Raw genomic sequence first — 5,085 nt, 5'->3', positions numbered from 1 at the left:
CTCCCCCTCCAGCTGCGGCAGCGGCCTCCTTGCCGCTGGAGCCCCGCTCAGTTCAAGATGAGTCATGCGTGACCAATCCCCTCCCCGCTAAGGGAGAGCGAGACACACACAGCGAGTCAGAGACCCAGAGACATACACACACAGACACGCAGACACACAGAAACTCCAAGTTGTTGATCGAGAGACTCAGAGACATCCTGACATACAAAGGCACGCGTTCACACAGCTCTCACTGCCACCCCTCGCTCAAGGGGCACCTCTGCCCTGGGGCCCAGCACACTCACAGGTAAAAGAGAGACCCGTGGTTATACCATCTGCAGAGATGGCCCCATGTTCTATCTGTCGATGCAACCACATGCCTGGTACAGTTGCGGGCTTACCGATGCCAGTGAATACCTGCTCACATTATTTGCTCGGGCACAAGGCATCCACACACACACACCTGCACAGGCACCTTGTTCCACAACAACCAGAGAGTGCACCAGCGCCTCAGGACTGAAGGAGGCTGGGCTGGGAGGGCAGTGTTAGTGGGAGGGCTTGGTAGTTCTCTAAGTTCTCCTGAGAGAGATTGCTACAGACATCCTCCTTCCCTTCAGGATTTGCTGGGCCACACCATCCATGTCCACCTCATCTTTTGCAGAATTCTCCTGAGAATGAGTAACAGCAAAGGCAGGGAGGCCCAAACATTTAGATAGGAGATACAGCCCCCAAACTCACAGACACAGAGCCCTCAAACTCAAAAGATGAGCCTTGAATACACTAACACTCTGCAGCATACGGACGCAAGGAAACACCTCAGCTTCCTTCTCCACACAAAGACACATGTCACTATGCGTCCTCTTCTAAAAACAAATACGCACACTCAGATCCAGGCCCACAGACACCCCAACAGCCCACCCACCCCATCACACATACCATCGCCTCCATAATTGCCCTCATTTGCAGATGTAAACATTGCCACACAATTGTTCTTACGTGTGAACACGTATCAATTCTTGGAAGAGCATGGGCCGTCACTCAGCTCCAGACCTATGTATAGATGTATGGCCTCAGATCCCCACTCTCAGATCCCACATCTTTACAGCAAAATACCTACCCATAGGCATTTACAGGCAAGAGTGGTACACTCACCTCTGCAGACATAGGATTCCCAGAAGTCACAGTCTCAGTCTCAGTATACACACACACACACACACACACACACACACACACACACACACACGGCATATCCTTTTTTTTTTTTAATAAGGTGCATGCGCTCGCCAGAAAGACAGAGACACAGAGAGAGGAAGCGAGAAGTCACCCCCCCCCCATTCTCCTTTTAGGATCTTGGGCACACACAAACACGTGCCCGATGTGAGTTTAAGCCACCAGGTCCGGAACTCGAACCGTGGTCGATAACATGGGAGTTCAGCAACATATCCATTACGCCAACTGCTGGTCCTACACATGGCATATCCTAAAGGACACAGGTTGACAAAGATGTTTTCATGCCAGCGTAAAAGACACATGCCTACATTTCTAGAAGATACATATATTGGTTCTTTCAAAGATGTCAAAATACAGGACCAGCAGATGGCGTAATGGTTACATTGCTAGACTCCCACATGGCTGAGCGCAGTTCCAGTCCCGGACCTGGGGCAGCTTGAAACTCATGCCAGGCTCATACGTGACATCCCAACAGGAAAACAGAGGAGAAGGGATTGCGGAGTAGCCATCCCCCATGGGGGATGATTTCTCGCTTTCTGTCTCTTTGTCTCTCCTGAAAATGCAGGGAAAAAAATCTCTCTCAGAAAAAATATAAATAAATAAATAAAAAGCCAAGATACACAGAAACAGCCCCAGGTTTTGCTAATGGCATTTCCCACCCTTTGCATTCCAGTTATTTATCGCTCAAACACAGAACAAACATAGAAATTCAGAGTGAAAGAGGTTTTCTCCCTGCACTCCAATCTTTCATATTAAAAGCACGGCATGCAATGCTGGTGAGGTGTGTGCAAACATACACACCAATGTGCAAACACATAGCCCTCAGACACGACCGCAGATGAACAACCAAACAACTGTTTCCCCTCTCAGATATCTCCTTTGCATTTGTTAATTCCAGCTCCTAGTCCTGGGTACTTTAATCTGTGCCAGGCATGATGCTGAACATTTTACAATCATGATCTCATTTTCTTTTCTCAATAACTCTAGGAGGGGGCCAACTGGTGACATGAGCGGTACACACATGGAGACTGGATCCCACATAGCCAACTGCATAGTTTGAGTCCCAGCCTTGGCAGCTTGAAAAACACGCTGGGGATGTGTGTGTTCATGCCCAAAATCCCAAGAGGAGAAAGGAGGAGAAGGAATTGTGGCATGACCACATCCCCTGGGAGAGTGCTTTCTCACTTTCTCTCTCTGCCAAGTACACACAACCTCTATCAAATTAAAAAAAATAATAACCCTAGACTTTCTGCTCCTCCCCTTCTTCTTCCCGTGTAGTGCCAGCCGCGTCCCAGAGACACGATGGTAAAGGTCGGAGTAAGTGGATTTGGCCGTATTGGGTGCCTGGTCACCAGGGCTGCCTTCAACTCTGACAAAGCGGATGTCGTGGCCATCAATGACCCCTTCATTGACTTGAACTACATGGTCTACGTGTTCCATTATGATTCCACCCATGGCAAGTTCAATGGCACCATCAAGGCCGAGAACGGGAAGCCTGTCATCGAGGGGAAGTCCATCACCATCTTCCAGGAGCGAGATCCCGCCAACATCAGAGGGGGTGATGCTGGTGCTGAGTATGTTGTGGAGTCCACTGGTGTCTTCACCTCCAGGAGAAGCCTGGGGCTCACTTGAAGAGGGGGGCAAAAGGGTTATCTTCTCTGCCCCTTCTGCTGACGCCCCCATGTTTGTGATGGGTGTGAACCACGAGAAGTACAACAACTCCCTGAAGATTGTCAGCAGTGCCTCCTGCACCACCAACTGCTTGGCCCTCTGGCCAAGGTCATCCACAACAACTTTGGCATCACGGAGGGACTCATGACCACAGTCCATGCCATCACTGCCACCCAGAAGACTGTGGACAGCCCCTCAGGGAAGCTGTGGCGTGATGGCCATGGGGCTGCCCAGAACATCATCCCAGCATCGATGGAGCTGCCAAGGCTGTGGGCAAGGTCATCCCAGAGCTGAACGGGAAGCTCACTGGCATGGCCTTCCATGTCCCCACCCCCAACGTGTCGGTCATGGACCTGACCTGCCACCTGGAGAAAGCTGCCAAATATGATGACATCAAGAAGGTGGTGAAGCAGGTGTTGCAGGGCCCCCTGAAGGGCATCCTGGGCTACACTGAGGACCAGGTCATCTCCTGCAACTTCAACAGAGACACCCACTCCTCCACCTTCGATGCTGGGGCTGGCATTGCCCTCAATGACCACTTTGTCAAGCTCATTTTCTGGTATGACAATGAATTTGGCTACAGCAACAGGGTGGTGGACCTCATGGTCCACATGGCCTCCAAGGAGTAGAGGCCCTGACCACCAGCCCCAGCGTGAGCACGAGGAAGAGGCCCTCAGCTGCTGGGGAGGCCCTGCTCCTGCTCAGTCCCCACGGAGAAGCTCCCCTCCTTGACAGTTTCCATCCCAGACCCCTGCAGAAGGGAGAGGCTGAGGAGCCCTCCTTGTCACGAACCATCAATAAAGTACACTGTATCAGTCAAAAAAAAATAATAATAATAACCCTACAAGGTAATCTGTGTTATGGCACCCAACTTACTGATGAAGAAACTGGTTCAGAGAGTTCGTGTAGTTTGTCCAAAGTGGTGCCATGTGACGAATACTTACCGGAGTCTAGAATTTAGTCATCTGATATGTTCATGCTCTCAATTTCTAGGCTACACACATGACCATGCCAACTTTGCACGCGTGCATGTGCATGCACACACACACACACACACACACACACACACACTTTCCACATTATCTGTCAAAAAACCTGGATATGACAGCCATTTATGGACTAAGTTTGTTTTCTCATCTGCAAAATGGGAATAACGATAGGACCTCCTTTATTTCCTCTCTGCCTCCTCTCTGGGTGGCTGCGGAAATCAGGAGGTCACTAAACTTGACCCTACGGCGCCCATCAGTCAGATATGCAAGTGGAGAAGGACTCCAGGAAAGAAGCTCCTGAAGACTGCACTGACTTTGCAAAACTTCTTAGGCAAGAGGGGAAAGGGAGGCTTGAGCTGAAACTAAAGGGCAGGTGAAAGAAACTTGGATGGGTTCAAGCAGAGAGCTGCCTGCAGAGGTTCAGAGGCTTCATGAATAAGCTGCTGCCCTCTTAGAAGGGGTTGTGGAGTGCGTACTCTCCGACTGATAATAACAAGAACATAGCTACCATTTGTTGAGCTTTTTTGAGCCAAGCACTGCGTTTTATATCCTCTTTAATCCTCACAGCAACCCTACCAAGAGGTTATATTATTATTATTTTATAGTTGAAGAAACATGCTTATGGGAGCCTACTTTCAAGCTCTGGCATTCAGACTACAACACCCAAACTCACGTACAATGCAAGTCTGCTTCTGAACTAAGTGCTCAGGAAAATAAAAACGGAAAGAGGAGGCATTAAACTCAGTAGGGGAGGCACTAAGATTCTGGAGCACCGGATTGCCTGGTGCCAATCCTGGCACTGCCTCCTCTTACTTGGGTCACCCAGGATAGATTATTCAGCCACTCGTTCAGCCTGTTTCCTCATCTAGAAAGCAGAGATGACAGAGTCCACCTCCTGTGGCTGTGAAAAGTATTCAAGTGACCCGTGTACAAGGGCATGCAGTAAGTAATCAATAACTATTAGCAACATAAAGGTATGAATTGGCTGGGTTTCCCACTTGTTTCTCTAGAAGAGGCCACATTGAATTCTTTATGGAGTGAAGCAGGGCATAAATCAACCAAAATAATTAAATACTCTCCTGAATAATTCACCCAAGGAAGCTGCAGAACCATTATTTTAGTCCAGAGCTTGTCTTACTTCAAAGAGGACAGAAGTGAAATTACTATGGAAAAGAAATCTCTCTTCTGACAAGCCCGACTGCAGCAAGAAAGAGTG

The 5,085-nt window shown here is 49.2% G+C and overlaps 1 pseudogene; it reads left to right on the top strand.

The window, feature by feature from the left end:
- Positions 1 to 2,511: 2,511 nt before the first annotated feature.
- LOC102498754 (glyceraldehyde-3-phosphate dehydrogenase-like) lies at positions 2,512 to 3,586 on the top strand (annotated as a pseudogene).
- The last annotated feature ends 1,499 nt before the right edge of the window (positions 3,587 to 5,085 follow it).

The sequence above is a fragment of the Tupaia chinensis genome, unplaced genomic scaffold (assembly GCF_000334495.1).
Source record: "Tupaia chinensis unplaced genomic scaffold, TupChi_1.0 Scaffold000289_1, whole genome shotgun sequence".
Lineage (NCBI taxonomy): Eukaryota > Metazoa > Chordata > Mammalia > Scandentia > Tupaiidae > Tupaia > Tupaia belangeri.
The sequence above is the reverse complement of the archived record's forward strand: the minus strand, read 5'-3'. Positions and strand labels throughout refer to the sequence as shown.